At 35.6% G+C, this 16783-nt stretch overlaps 1 long non-coding RNA gene across 3 annotated transcripts in view; it reads right to left on the bottom strand.

The window, feature by feature from the left end:
* Positions 1-16783, bottom strand: part of LOC127097541 (uncharacterized) — a 48444-nt gene that overhangs the window by 17886 nt on the left and 13775 nt on the right. The window contains exon 4 of one of the 3 annotated variants that reach the window (XR_007793072.1): positions 11874-12623. The exons of the other annotated variants lie outside the window; for them this stretch is intronic. This is a non-coding gene — a long non-coding RNA (uncharacterized LOC127097541). Of the gene's footprint in view, positions 1-11873; positions 12624-16783 lie in introns of those variants that run through there. 3 annotated transcript variants of the gene reach the window in all.

The raw sequence follows: 16783 nt of genomic DNA, 5'->3' as shown, positions 1-16783 counted from the left end.
GCGAGACATATGAAGCAGTAAAACGGAAGTTGTTAAACTTCTAGAAAAGAATAATCCCATTCTGTTATGTAGTTTCCTTAGATCTTGGATCTGTTGCCACTTAACCTCTTTCCTTTCATCTTTTGTAATTTGTGGCATATAACTTGGAGATTGCAATGAAGAAGAAAAATCAGAAAAGCTTGGACTATTCTTCTCTGACTAATTATTTTCTCTCTGGAGTTACTCCTACTCTCAAAGGAGATTTCTGAGACAACAAAGGTGGGCTTCCAACCTTGTTTGGCTCACCAACTAAGAAGCATCCTTGACAAGGTACTCTTTCCAGAATTTATAGGCCCTACAACAGTCACCCTAGGGCCCTAACTAATCAAATCAATTGAAACTTAACTCACATACTACAACAAACTATACATCATATACCTAAATGAGTTACTAATTCTGCTCTTCCAGCACAAGTTTTGAAACCCTTAAACAATAACTAAAAAAAGTATCAAAAATAAAGACATTCAAAACAAGCAAAAACAAAAAAAAACAAGTTGCAATCTCCTCCGTCACTAACTAACAAGTCAATCATTTCATGTTTTTACTAAACACTTCACAGTAAGTTTCAAAGAAAGAATGCAAGACAATAGTCCCATGGTGATTTACCTCACTTGCGGATCAGTTTCAATAGCACCATCCATTTCAATGGATGCATCATACCAAGCAAAGAAAAGAGGAGTTACATCAATTATAGTCAAATGTACTATGGGGGTAAGCATGAAAAAAAACTAAATGAGTAGACGTAATAACATAATCGGCATTATTGCGTAAAAGTGAGACATAAGCACCACAGAAATCTTGATGTGAAGGGCATAATGAGGTATGCACCGGGGTCCTTACGGATATATCAAGAAGAGGAATGGTCGTCCACATGTGCCTGTATTTGTACACTTAACTAATTGGAATGCATCATGTGAGATGCAATATCTAACTTCCGTCAACTCTTCTCCATGACATACCAATTCAGACTGGATTTGATGAAACCCGATACGATCACCTACTGCTTGAATTAAATCCTGACGATAGTAATACCGATGTAGCAGGCGATGATCCACGGGTACAATATTAGCTATTTGAAGGGCCTCAAAGAGATGCAGTGATTTGAAAGCATTCATAGCTTCTAGTAGATATGTGATTTGAGTGAAACCAGGGAACGAACACCTTCCGTGCTTCGCCCATTGGTATTCCCAAAAATCATCATTTCGCATGGTATACGAAGGCCACAGCTTCTTCATTTCATTATTCAAAACTTAAGGAAACTACATGAATTGCATAAACATTATTATTACATATATTTAATTGAATATTATTATTACATTACTACTAAAAATAAAAATAAAAAAAGAGGTTGAATATAGAATCATCATTACCCATAGCACATTCAAATTCATCTCATGCCAAGCTACTAAGCAATTACGTGGTTGAGGTTCCTCGATGGTGGAGGGCCAGAACCCGTGGATAGTGAAGCCCGTTTCAGTAGGACGGACTAGGCAGGTACCACCATTCAAGTGGTGGTGGTGGTAGCAAAAAGTTGGCCCCCATTGTAGACTTAGAGTGAAAAAATCGTACCCATCAACCGAACCAAAAAGCAAAATCACACAAAAAACTAAGCAGAGAGCAGCTGAATCGATCCTCATTGCAGGAGGAGATTGATTGGAGACCCAACTTCCCGCCTGAGTGTTTCACGCTCAAGATAGTTTTTAAGTATGTATATATATATATATATATATATAATTATATATATATATATATATATATATATATATATATATATATATATATATATATATATATATATTATATATATATATTATATATATATTATAAGTTTTATATATAGTTTTTAAATAATCAAATATTTTTAGATTATATTTTTTAAGTTTATTTATATTCTTTTCTTATTTATTTTTTAAAAAAGAATAATCAAATATTAATAATAATAAAATGATAAATATAACCATATGAATAAGAAAAGAATCAAATAATCAAATAGTAATTAAATACTTTTAGAAATAGTAATAATCAATTTTTTTTTTAAATGGGAACCCCTAGAGTTAGAAAGTGTATCTAAAAATTTAACCTTTGAAAAAATGAGTGGATGTAATGTAAGGAGAATAAGTGTATCGTTGAGAATTTTGGTTTGTTGGAGATATGGAATGAAAAATAAACTCTTGTGGCGTTATTGACTGACTTTCTTGTTTGGGGAATAGATCAATCGCAAAAGAGAAGTATGTTATGCATTATATATGCGGTGCATATTGTCGCATCTCGAAAAATACAATCATTCACGATGCTAGTTAGAAGTAGTTATAATTAACTTCTATGAAATGATTGGACCAAGCAAATAATGAATCCATGAATGAATGAAGAAACCTCAATGACTATGAAATGATTGGACCAGGCAAATAATGAATCCTTGGACCAACTGATTTTAAATGAACCTCGACACACAAAGGGACCAATGGGTGTAACCTGGACCAGATGATGACCAAGATAGTCAATGGATGAAGTGACAACATGTAATGAGATGTAAGCATGCCTTAGACCAATCATAACAAACCAAGGACTAGGGTTTAAATAGATTAAAGTTCAACAACCAAAGGCCTCAACCACAAGCAATGCATCAATGCTCTAAGCCAACAAGGATGTTCATACCCTTTAAAGCAAGCCACGAGATTCACCAACCTCAAGATCATTGTATTAGGTTTTAATGTAAAATGGACGCCAAAGTGCAACCTCCAAGGCCCTGAGCACCTATCAATTAGGGTTTTGATGATCAAATCAAAAGTCAACCAAACCAGGAACTCAAGTACTAACTACCCCTGATTAGGGTTTCAAATAAAACATAGAGACCCACAAGCAACATCTCAAACCAATGGGCCCACAATGAGGGTTTAGGTAATCAAAACAATGCCCCAAAAGGTCAATCACAAAGTCCCATAATAGCACAGTAAAAAGTTAGAGTTTTGATGTCCAGATGAATGTCAAGATGTGATCTCCTTGAACTTAATCTCCCCGAGATCAAGAAATTAGGTTTTACCCCAAATGATTCCATATGATGATCCATACCACACTTCTAGGGCTTGAACCACCAGTAAACCCTAACTTTGCAAGTCGTAAGTCTTGAATCTATGATACTTGTTAGCAGGTGTTGATGATGAATGAATGATGCACATGAATGAGACATGAACGAGTATAGATGGATCTCAAGTTATAAATTAGATGAAAAGCAAAAAATATAGAGGGGGAATTTTTTGGTACAATAGTAACGTGTTCTTCAACCCACATTCATTCACCAAGTCTCTTGTTGTTTTGAATGTTTTCAATATTCTTCTTTAAATAGATGCTGAGAATATATCCGTTGAAGATTGACACTACCCGTGGTACAAGTAGTCGTTGAAGGTCTTTCGCGACCATTATGAATGATTGTATTTTTTGAGATGCGACAATATGCACTGCATACATAATGCATAACATACTTCTCTTTCGCGATTGATCGATTCCCCAAACAAGAAAGTCAGTCAATAACGCCACAAGAGTTTATTTTTCATTCCATATCTCCAACAAACCAAAATTCTCAACGATACACTTATTCTCCTTACATTACATCCACTCATTTTTCAAAGGTCAAATTTTTAGATACACCTTCTAACTCTAGGGGTTCCCATTAAAAAATAATTGATTATTACTATTTCTAAAAGTATTTAATTACTATTTGATTCTTTTCTTATTCATATTGTTATATTTATCATTTTTATTTATTATTACTATTTGATTATTCTTTTTAAAAAAGGAATAAGAAAAGAATATAAATAAACTTAAAAAAATATAATCTAAAAATATTTTGATTATTTAAAAATCATATATAAAACATTATATATATATATTCAAAAACTATCTTGAGCGTGAAGCACTCACGCGGGAAGTTGGGTCTCCGATCAATCTCCTCCTGCAATGAGGATCGATTCAGCGCTCTCTGCTTAGTTTTTTGTGTGATTTTGCTTTGGTTGATGGGTACGATTTTTTCACTCTAAGTCTACAATTGGGGCCAACTTTTTGCTACCACCACCATTTTAATGGTGGTACCTGCCTAGTCCGTCCTACTAAAACGGGCTTCACTATCCACGGGTTCTGGCCCTTCACCATCGAGGAACCTCAACCACGTAATTGCTTAGTAGCTTGGCATGGGATGAATTTGAATGTGCTATGGGTAATGATGATTCTATATTCAACCTCTTTTTTATTTTTTAGTAGTAATGTAATAATAATATTCAATTCAATGTATGTAATAATAATATTTATGCAATTCAATGTAGCTTCTTCAAGTTTTGACTAATGAAATGAAGAAGTTGTGGCCTTCGTATACCATGCGAAATGATGATTTTTGGGAATACCAATGGGCGAAGCACGAAAGGTGTTCGTTCCCTGGTTTCACTCAAATCACATATCTACGAAAAGTTATGAATGCTTTCGAATCATTGCATCTCTTTGAGGCCCTTCAGATAGCTAATATTGTACCCGTGGATCATCGTCTACCGCATCGATATTACTATCGTCAGGATTTAATTCAAGCAGTAGGTGATCGTATCGGGTTTCATCAAATCCAACCTGAATTGGTATGTCATGGAGAAGAGTTGACGGAAGTTAGATATTGCATCTCACATGATGCATTCCAATTAGTTAACTGTACAAATATAGGCACATGTGGACGACGATTCCTCTTCTTGATATATCCGCAAGGACCCCGGGGCATACCTGATTATGCCCTTCACATCAAGATTTCTGTGGTGCTTATGTCTCACTTTTAGGCAATTATGTTAATACATCTACTCATTTAGTTTTTTTTTCATGCTTACCCCCATAGTACATTTGACTATAATTGATGTAACTCCTCTTTTCTTTGCTTGGTATGGTGCAACCATTGAAATGGATGGTGCTACTAAAACTGATCCGCAAGTGAGGTAAATCACTATGGGACTATTGTCTTGCATTCTTTCTTTGAAACTTACTGTGAAGTGCTTAGTAAAAACATGAAATGATTGACTTGTTAGTTAGTGACGGAGGAGATTGCAACTTGTTTTTTTTTTCGTTTTTGCTTGTTTTGAATGTCTTTATTTTTTATGCTTTCTTTTTTATAGTTATTGCTTAAGGGTTTCAAAACATGTGCTGGAAGAGCAAAATTAGTAACTCATTTAGGTATATGATGTATAGTTTGTTGTAGTATGTGAGTTAAGTTTTAGTTGATTTGATTGGTTAGGGCCCCTAGGGTGACTGTTGTAGGGCCCTAGGGTGACTGTTGGAGGATGGAGCTCCGTCCTCTTCAGATTTTGGGTAAGCGTCAACTACTGCAACAGGGGAATAGCCACACACACAGAGTTCCTTGTCAGGTGGGATGGAGTACCCTACAGTGAAGCTACATGGGCATGGGAACCAGAGGACACCCTCAAGACATTATATCTTCATCTCAACCTTGAGGACAAGGTTGTCCGGGGAGAGTTGGGTAATGATACACACTTGGGCCAGAAAATGAAAGGCATGTATGACACAAGTGATATTGGGCATTCTAAAATAACTAAGGGAACCCATAGAGTGAGAAAGAGGCCAGCGTAGTGGAATGACTGCGAGACGCGAGACATATGAAGCAGTAAAACGGAAGTTGTTAAACTTCTAGAAAAGAATAATCCCATTCTGTTATGTAGTTTCCTTAGATCTTGGATCTGTTGCCACTTAACCTTCTTTCCTTTCATCTTTTGTAATTTGTGGCATATAACTTGGAGATTGCAATGAAGAAGAAAAATCAGAAAAGCTTGGACTATTCTTCTCTGACTAATTATTTTCTCTCTGGAGTTACTCCTACTCTCAAAGGAGATTTCTGAGACAACAAAGGTGGGCTTCCAACCTTGTTTGGCTCACCAACTAAGAAGCATCCTTGACAAGGTACTCTTTCCAGAATTTATAGGCCCTACAACAGTCACCCTAGGGCCCTAACTAATCAAATCAATTGAAACTTAACTCACATACTACAACAAACTATACATCATATACCTAAATGAGTTACTAATTCTGCTCTTCCAACACAAGTTTTGAAACCCTTAAACAATAACTAAAAAAAAGCATCAAAAATAAAGACATTCAAAACAAGCAAAAACAAAAAAAAAAAACAAGTTGCAATCTCCTCCGTCACTAACTAACAAGTCAATCATTTCATGTTTTTACTAAACACTTCACAGTAAGTTTCAAAGAAAGAATGCAAGACAATAGTCCCATGGTGATTTACCTCACTTGCGGATCAGTTTCAGTAGCACCATCCATTTCAATGGATGCATCATACCAAGCAAAGAAAAGAGGAGTTACATCAATTATAGTCAAATGTACTATGGGGGTAAGCATGAAAAAAAACTAAATGAGTAGACGTAGTAACATAATCGGCATTATTGCGTAAAAGTGAGACATAAGCACCACAGAAATCTTGATGTGAAGGGCATAATGAGGTATGCACCGGGGTCCTTACGGATATATCAAGAAGAGGAATGGTCGTCCACATGTGCCTGTATTTGTACACTTAACTAATTGGAATGCATCATGTGAGATGCAATATCTAACTTCCGTCAACTCTTCTCCATGACATACCAATTCAGGTTGGATTTGATGAAACCCGATACGATCACCTACTGCTTGAATTAAATCCTGACGATAGTAATACCGATGTAGCAGGCGATGATCCACGGGTACAATATTAGCTATTTGAAGGGCCTCAAAGAGATGCAGTGATTTGAAAGCATTCATAGCTTCTAGTAGATATGTGATTTGAGTGAAACCAGGGAACGAACACCTTCCGTGCTTCGCCCATTGGTATTCCCAAAAATCATCATTTCGCATGGTATACGAAGGCCACAGCTTCTTCATTTCATTATTCAAAACTTAAGGAAACTACATGAATTGCATAAACATTATTATTACATATATTTAATTGAATATTATTATTACATTACTACTAAAAAATAAAAAATAAAAAAGAGGTTGAATATAGAATCATCATTACCCATAGCACATTCAAATTCATCTCATGCCAAGCTACTAAGCAATTACGTGGTTGAGGTTCCTCGATGGTGGAGGGCCAGAACCCGTGGATAGTGAAGCCCGTTTCAGTAGGACGGACTAGGCAGGTACCACCATTCAAGTGGTGGTGGTGGTAGCAAAAAGTTGGCCCCCATTGTAGACTTAGAGTGAAAAAATCGTACCCATCAACCGAACCAAAAAGCAAAATCACACAAAAAACTAAGCAGAGAGCAGCTGAATCGATCCTCATTGCAGGAGGAGATTGATTGGAGACCCAACTTCCCGCCTGAGTGTTTCACGCTCAAGATAGTTTTTAAGTATATATATATATATATATATATATATATATATATATATATATATATATATATATATATATATATATATATATATATATATATATATATATATATATATATATATGTTTTATATATAGTTTTTAAATAATCAAAATATTTTTAGATTATATTTTTTAAGTTTATTTATATTCTTTTCTTATTTATTTTTTAAAAAAGAATAATCAAATATTAATAATAAATAAAAATGATAAATATAACCATATGAATAAGAAAAGAATCAAATAATCAAATAGTAATTAAATACTTTTAGAAATAGTAATAATCAATTTTTTTTTAAATGGGAACCCCTAGAGTTAGAAAGTGTATCTAAAAATTTAACCTTTGAAAAAATGAGTGGATGTAATGTAAGGAGAATAAGTGTATCGTTGAGAATTTTGGTTTGTTGGAGATATGGAATGAAAAATAAACTCTTGTGGCGTTATTGACTGACTTTCTTGTTTGGGGAATAGATCAATCGCAAAAGAGAAGTATGTTATGCATTATATATGCGGTGCATATTGTCGCATCTCGAAAAATACAATCATTCACGATGCTAGTTAGAAGTAGTTATAATTAACTTCTATGAAATGATTGGACCAAGCAAATAATGAATCCATGAATGAATGAAGAAACCTCAATGACTATGAAATGATTGGACCAGGCAAATAATGAATCCTTGGACCAACTGATTTTAAATGAACCTCGACACACAAAGGGACCAATGGGTGTAACCTGGACCAGATGATGACCAAGATAGTCAATGGATGAAGTGACAACATGTAATGAGATGTAAGCATGCCTTAGACCAATCATAACAAACCAAGGACTAGGGTTTAAATAGATTAAAGTTCAACAACCAAAGGCCTCAACCACAAGCAATGCATCAATGCTCTAAGCCAACAAGGATGTTCATACCCTTTAAAGCAAGCCACGAGATTCACCAACCTCAAGATCATTGTATTAGGTTTTAATGTAAAATGGACGCCAAAGTGCAACCTCCAAGGCCCTGAGCACCTATCAATTAGGGTTTTGATGATCAAATCAAAAGTCAACCAAACCAGGAACTCAAGTACTAACTACCCCTGATTAGGGTTTCAAATAAAACATAGAGACCCACAAGCAACATCTCAAACCAATGGGCCCACAATGAGGGTTTAGGTAATCAAAACAATGCCCCAAAAGGTCAATCACAAAGTCCCATAATAGCACAGTAAAAAGTTAGAGTTTTGATGTCCAGATGAATGTCAAGATGTGATCTCCTTGAACTTAATCTCCCCGAGATCAAGAAATTAGGTTTTACCCCAAATGATTCCATATGATGATCCATACCACACTTCTAGGGCTTGAACCACCAGTAAACCCTAACTTTGCAAGTCGTAAGTCTTGAATCTATGATACTTGTTAGCAGGTGTTGATGATGAATGAATGATGCACATGAATGAGACATGAACGAGTATAGATGGATCTCAAGTTATAAATTAGATGAAAAGCAAAAAATATAGAGGGGGAATTTTTTGGTACAATAGTAACGTGTTCTTCAACCCACATTCATTCACCAAGTCTCTTGTTGTTTTGAATGTTTTCAATATTCTTCTTTAAATAGATGCTGAGAATATATCCGTTGAAGATTGACACTACCCGTGGTACAAGTAGTCGTTGAAGGTCTTTCGCGACCATTATGAATGATTGTATTTTTTGAGATGCGACAATATGCACTGCATACATAATGCATAACATACTTCTCTTTCGCGATTGATCGATTCCCCAAACAAGAAAGTCAGTTAATAACGCCACAAGAGTTTATTTTTCATTCCATATCTCCAACAAACCAAAATTCTCAACGATACACTTATTCTCCTTACATTACATCCACTCATTTTTCAAAGGTCAAATTTTTAGATACACCTTCTAACTCTAGGGGTTCCCATTTTAAAAATAATTGATTATTACTATTTCTAAAAGTATTTAATTACTATTTGAGTCTTTTCTTATTCATATTGTTATATTTATCATTTTTATTTATTATTACTATTTGATTATTCTTTTTAAAAAAGGAATAAGAAAAGAATATAAATAAACTTAAAAAAATATAATCTAAAAATATTTTGATTATTTAAAAATCATATATAAAACATTATATATATATATTCAAAAACTATCTTGAGCGTGAAGCACTCACGCGGGAAGTTGGGTCTCCGATCAATCTCCTCCTGCAATGAGGATCGATTCAGCGCTCTCTGCTTAGTTTTTTGTGTGATTTTGCTTTGGTTGATGGGTACGATTTTTTCACTCTAAGTCTACAATTGGGGCCAACTTTTTGCTACCACCACCATTTTAATGGTGGTACCTGCCTAGTCCGTCCTACTAAAACGGGCTTCACTATCCACGGGTTCTGGCCCTCCACCATCGAGGAACCTCAACCACGTAATTGCTTAGTAGCTTGGCATGGGATGAATTTGAATGTGCTATGGGTAATGATGATTCTATATTCAACCTCTTTTTATTTTTTAGTAGTAATGTAATAATAATATTCAATTCAATGTATGTAATAATAATATTTATGCAATTCAATGTAGCTTCTTCAAGTTTTGACTAATGAAATGAAGAAGTTGTGGCCTTCGTATACCATGCGAAATGATGATTTTTGGGAATACCAATGGGCGAAGCACGAAAGGTGTTCGTTCCCTGGTTTCACTCAAATCACATATCTACGAAAAGTTATGAATGCTTTCGAATCATTGCATCTCTTTGAGGCCCTTCAGATAGCTAATATTGTACCCGTGGATCATCGTCTACCGCATCGATATTACTATCGTCAGGATTTAATTCAAGCAGTAGGTGATCGTATCGGGTTTCATCAAATCCAACCTGAATTGGTATGTCATGGAGAAGAGTTGACGGAAGTTAGATATTGCATCTCACATGATGCATTCCAATTAGTTAACTGTACAAATATAGGCACATGTGGACGACGATTCCTCTTCTTGATATATCCGCAAGGACCCCGGGGCATACCTGATTATGCCCTTCACATCAAGATTTCTGTGGTGCTTATGTCTCACTTTTAGGCAATTATGTTAATACATCTACTCATTTAGTTTTTTTTTCATGCTTACCCCCATAGTACATTTGACTATAATTGATGTAACTCCTCTTTTCTTTGCTTGGTATGGTGCAACCATTGAAATGGATGGTGCTACTAAAACTGATCCGCAAGTGAGGTAAATCACTATGGGACTATTGTCTTGCATTCTTTCTTTGAAACTTACTGTGAAGTGCTTAGTAAAAACATGAAATGATTGACTTGTTAGTTAGTGACGGAGGAGATTGCAACTTGTTTTTTTTTTCGTTTTTGCTTGTTTTGAATGTCTTTATTTTTTATGCTTTCTTTTTTATAGTTATTGCTTAAGGGTTTCAAAACATGTGCTGGAAGAGCAAAATTAGTAACTCATTTAGGTATATGATGTATAGTTTGTTGTAGTATGTGAGTTAAGTTTTAGTTGATTTGATTGGTTAGGGCCCCTAGGGTGACTGTTGTAGGGCCCTAGGGTGACTGTTGGAGGATGGAGCTCCGTCCTCTTCAGATTTTGGGTAAGCGTCAACTACTGCAACAGGGGAATAGCCACACACACAGAGTTCCTTGTCAGGTGGGATGGAGTACCCTACAGTGAAGCTACATGGGCATGGGAACCAGAGGACACCCTCAAGACATTATATCTTCATCTCAACCTTGAGGACAAGGTTGTCCGGGGAGAGTTGGGTAATGATACACACTTGGGCCAGAAAATGAAAGGCATGTATGACACAAGTGATATTGGGCATTCTAAAATAACTAAGGGAACCCATAGAGTGAGAAAGAGGCCAGCGTAGTGGAATGACTGCGAGACGCGAGACATATGAAGCAGTAAAACGGAAGTTGTTAAACTTCTAGAAAAGAATAATCCCATTCTGTTATGTAGTTTCCTTAGATCTTGGATCTGTTGCCACTTAACCTTCTTTCCTTTCATCTTTTGTAATTTGTGGCATATAACTTGGAGATTGCAATGAAGAAGAAAAATCAGAAAAGCTTGGACTATTCTTCTCTGACTAATTATTTTCTCTCTGGAGTTACTCCTACTCTCAAAGGAGATTTCTGAGACAACAAAGGTGGGCTTCCAACCTTGTTTGGCTCACCAACTAAGAAGCATCCTTGACAAGGTACTCTTTCCAAAATTTATAGGCCCTACAACAGTCACCCTAGGGCCCTAACTAATCAAATCAATTGAAACTTAACTCACATACTACAACAAACTATACATCATATACCTAAATGAGTTACTAATTCTGCTCTTCCAGCACAAGTTTTGAAACCCTTAAACAATAACTAAAAAAAAGCATCAAAAATAAAGACATTCAAAACAAGCAAAAACAAAAAAAAACAAGTTGCAATCTCCTCCGTCACTAACTAACAAGTCAATCATTTCATGTTTTTACTAAACACTTCACAGTAAGTTTCAAAGAAAGAATGCAAGACAATAGTCCCATGGTGATTTACCTCACTTGCGGATCAGTTTCAGTAGCACCATCCATTTCAATGGATGCATCATACCAAGCAAAGAAAAGAGGAGTTACATCAATTATAGTCAAATGTACTATGGGGGTAAGCATGAAAAAAAACTAAATGAGTAGACGTAGTAACATAATCGGCATTATTGCGTAAAAGTGAGACATAAGCACCACAGAAATCTTGATGTGAAGGGCATAATGAGGTATGCACCGGGGTCCTTACGGATATATCAAGAAGAGGAATGGTCGTCCACATGTGCCTGTATTTGTACACTTAACTAATTGGAATGCATCATGTGAGATGCAATATCTAACTTCCGTCAACTCTTCTCCATGACATACCAATTCAGGTTGGATTTGATGAAACCCGATACGATCACCTACTGCTTGAATTAAATCCTGACGATAGTAATACCGATGTAGCAGGCGATGATCCACGGGTACAATATTAGCTATTTGAAGGGCCTCAAAGAGATGCAGTGATTTGAAAGCATTCATAGCTTCTAGTAGATATGTGATTTGAGTGAAACCAGGGAACGAACACCTTCCGTGCTTCGCCCATTGGTATTCCCAAAAATCATCATTTCGCATGGTATACGAAGGCCACAGCTTCTTCATTTCATTATTCAAAACTTGAGGAAACTACATGAATTGCATAAACATTATTATTACATATATTTAATTGAATATTATTATTACATTACTACTAAAAAATAAAAAATAAAAAAGAGGTTGAATATAGAATCATCATTACCCATAGCACATTCAAATTCATCTCATGCCAAGCTACTAAGCAATTACGTGGTTGAGGTTCCTCGATGGTGGAGGGCCAGAACCCGTGGATAGTGAAGCCCGTTTCAGTAGGACGGACTAGGCAGGTACCACCATTCAAGTGGTGGTGGTAGCAAAAAGTTGGCCCCCATTGTAGACTTAGAGTGAAAAAATCGTACCCATCAACCGAACCAAAAAGCAAAATCACACAAAAAACTAAGCAGAGAGCAGCTGAATCGATCCTCATTGCAGGAGGAGATTGATTGGAGACCCAACTTCCCGCCTGAGTGTTTCACGCTCAAGATAGTTTTTAAGTATATATATATATATATATATATATATATATATATATATATATATATATATATATATATATATATATATATATATATATATATATAATTTTTATATATAGTTTTTAAATAATCAAAATATTTTTAGATTATATTTTTAAGTTTATTTATATTCTTTTCTTATTTATTTTTTTAAAACAGAATAATCAAATATTAATAATAAATAAAAATGATAAATATAACCATATGAATAAGAAAAGAATCAAATAATCAAATAGTAATTAAATACTTTTAGAAATAGTAATAATCAATTTTTTTTTTAAATGGGAACCCCTAGAGTTAGAAAGTGTATCTAAAAATTTAACCTTTGAAAAAATGAGTGGATGTAATGTAAGGAGAATAAGTGTATCGTTGAGAATTTTGGTTTGTTGGAGATATGGAATGAAAAATAAACTCTTGTGGCGTTATTGACTGACTTTCTTGTTTGGGGAATAGATCAATCGCAAAAGAGAAGTATGTTATGCATTATATATGCGGTGCATATTGTCGCATCTCGAAAAATACAATCATTCACGATGCTAGTTAGAAGTAGTTATAATTAACTTCTATGAAATGATTGGACCAAGCAAATAATGAATCCATGAATGAATGAAGAAACCTCAATGACTATGAAATGATTGGACCAGGCAAATAATGAATCCTTGGACCAACTGATTTTAAATGAACCTCGACACACAAAGGGACCAATGGGTGTAACCTGGACCAGATGATGACCAAGATAGTCAATGGATGAAGTGACAACATGTAATGAGATGTAAGCATGCCTTAGACCAATCATAACAAACCAAGGACTAGGGTTTAAATAGATTAAAGTTCAACAACCAAAGGCCTCAACCACAAGCAATGCATCAATGCTCTAAGCCAACAAGGATGTTCATACCCTTTAAAGCAAGCCACGAGATTCACCAACCTCAAGATCATTGTATTAGGTTTTAATGTAAAATGGACGCCAAAGTGCAACCTCCAAGGCCCTGAGCACCTATCAATTAGGGTTTTGATGATCAAATCAAAAGTCAACCAAACCAGGAACTCAAGTACTAACTACCCCTGATTAGGGTTTCAAATAAAACATAGAGACCCACAAGCAACATCTCAAACCAATGGGCCCACAATGAGGGTTTAGGTAATCAAAACAATGCCCCAAAAGGTCAATCACAAAGTCCCATAATAGCACAGTAAAAAGTTAGAGTTTTGATGTCCAGATGAATGTCAAGATGTGATCTCCTTGAACTTAATCTCCCCGAGATCAAGAAATTAGGTTTTACCCCAAATGATTCCATATGATGATCCATACCACACTTCTAGGGCTTGAACCACCAGTAAACCCTAACTTTGCAAGTCGTAAGTCTTTAATCTATGATACTTGTTAGCAGGTGTTGATGATGAATGAATGATGCACATGAATGAGACATGAACGAGTATAGATGGATCTCAAGTTATAAATTAGATGAAAAGCAAAAAATATAGAGGGGGAATTTTTTGGTACAATAGTAACGTGTTCTTCAACCCACATTCATTCACCAAGTCTCTTGTTGTTTTGAATGTTTTCAATATTCTTCTTTAAATAGATGCTGAGAATATATCCGTTGAAGATTGACACTACCCGTGGTACAAGTAGTCGTTGAAGGTCTTTCGCGACCATTATGAATGATTGTATTTTTTGAGATGCGACAATATGCACTGCATACATAATGCATAACATACTTCTCTTTCGCGATTGATCGATTCCCCAAACAAGAAAGTCAGTTAATAACGCCACAAGAGTTTATTTTTCATTCCATATCTCCAACAAACCAAAATTCTCAACGATACACTTATTCTCCTTACATTACATCCACTCATTTTTCAAAGGTCAAATTTTTAGATACACCTTCTAACTCTAGGGGTTCCCATTTAAAAAATAATTGATTATTACTATTTGATTATTCTTTTTAAAAAAGGAATAAGAAAAGAATATAAATAAACTTAAAAAAATATAATCTAAAAATATTTTGATTATTTAAAAATCATATATAAAACATTATATATATATATATTCAAAAACTATCTTGAGCGTGAAGCACTCACGCGGGAAGTTGGGTCTCCGATCAATCTCCTCCTGCAATGAGGATCGATTCAGCGCTCTCTGCTTAGTTTTTTGTGTGATTTTGCTTTGGTTGATGGGTACGATTTTTTCACTCTAAGTCTACAATTGGGGCCAACTTTTTGCTACCACCACCATTTTAATGGTGGTACCTGCCTAGTCCGTCCTACTAAAACGGGCTTCACTATCCACGGGTTCTGGCCCTCCACCATCGAGGAACCTCAACCACGTAATTGCTTAGTAGCTTGGCATGGGATGAATTTGAATGTGCTATGGGTAATGATGATTCTATATTCAACCTCTTTTTTATTTTTTAGTAGTAATGTAATAATAATATTCAATTCAATGTATGTAATAATAATATTTATGCAATTCAATGTAGCTTCTTCAAGTTTTGACTAATGAAATGAAGAAGTTGTGGCCTTCGTATACCATGCGAAATGATGATTTTTGGGAATACCAATGGGCGAAGCACGAAAGGTGTTCGTTCCCTGGTTTCACTCAAATCACATATCTACGAAAAGTTATGAATGCTTTCGAATCATTGCATCTCTTTGAGGCCCTTCAGATAGCTAATATTGTACCCGTGGATCATCGTCTACCGCATCGATATTACTATCGTCAGGATTTAATTCAAGCAGTAGGTGATCGTATCGGGTTTCATCAAATCCAACCTGAATTGGTATGTCATGGAGAAGAGTTGACGGAAGTTAGATATTGCATCTCACATGATGCATTCCAATTAGTTAACTGTACAAATATAGGCACATGTGGACGACGATTCCTCTTCTTGATATATCCGCAAGGACCCCGGGGCATACCTGATTATGCCCTTCACATCAAGATTTCTGTGGTGCTTATGTCTCACTTTTAGGCAATTATGTTAATACATCTACTCATTTAGTTTTTTTTTCATGCTTACCCCCATAGTACATTTGACTATAATTGATGTAACTCCTCTTTTCTTTGCTTGGTATGGTGCAACCATTGAAATGGATGGTGCTACTAAAACTGATCCGCAAGTGAGGTAAATCACTATGGGACTATTGTCTTGCATTCTTTCTTTGAAACTTACTGTGAAGTGCTTAGTAAAAACATGAAATGATTGACTTGTTAGTTAGTGACGGAGGAGATTGCAACTTGTTTTTTTTTTCGTTTTTGCTTGTTTTGAATGTCTTTATTTTTTATGCTTTCTTTTTTATAGTTATTGCTTAAGGGTTTCAAAACATGTGCTGGAAGAGCAAAATTAGTAACTCATTTAGGTATATGATGTATAGTTTGTTGTAGTATGTGAGTTAAGTTTTAGTTGATTTGATTGGTTAGGGCCCCTAGGGTGACTGTTGTAGGGCCCTAGGGTGACTGTTGGAGGATGGAGCTCCGTCCTCTTCAGATTTTGGGTAAGCGTCAACTACTGCAACAGGGGAATAGCCACACACACAGAGTTCCTTGTCAGGTGGGATGGAGTACCCTACAGTGAAGCTACATGGGCATGGGAACCAGAGGACACCCTCAAGACATTATATCTTCATCTCAACCTTGAGGACAAGGTTGTCCGGGGAGAGTTGGGTAATGATACACACTTGGGCCAGAAAATG

The sequence above is a fragment of the Lathyrus oleraceus genome, chromosome 6, assembly GCF_024323335.1.
Source record: "Lathyrus oleraceus cultivar Zhongwan6 chromosome 6, CAAS_Psat_ZW6_1.0, whole genome shotgun sequence".
Lineage (NCBI taxonomy): Eukaryota > Viridiplantae > Streptophyta > Magnoliopsida > Fabales > Fabaceae > Lathyrus > Lathyrus oleraceus.
The sequence above is the reverse complement of the archived record's forward strand: the minus strand, read 5'-3'. Positions and strand labels throughout refer to the sequence as shown.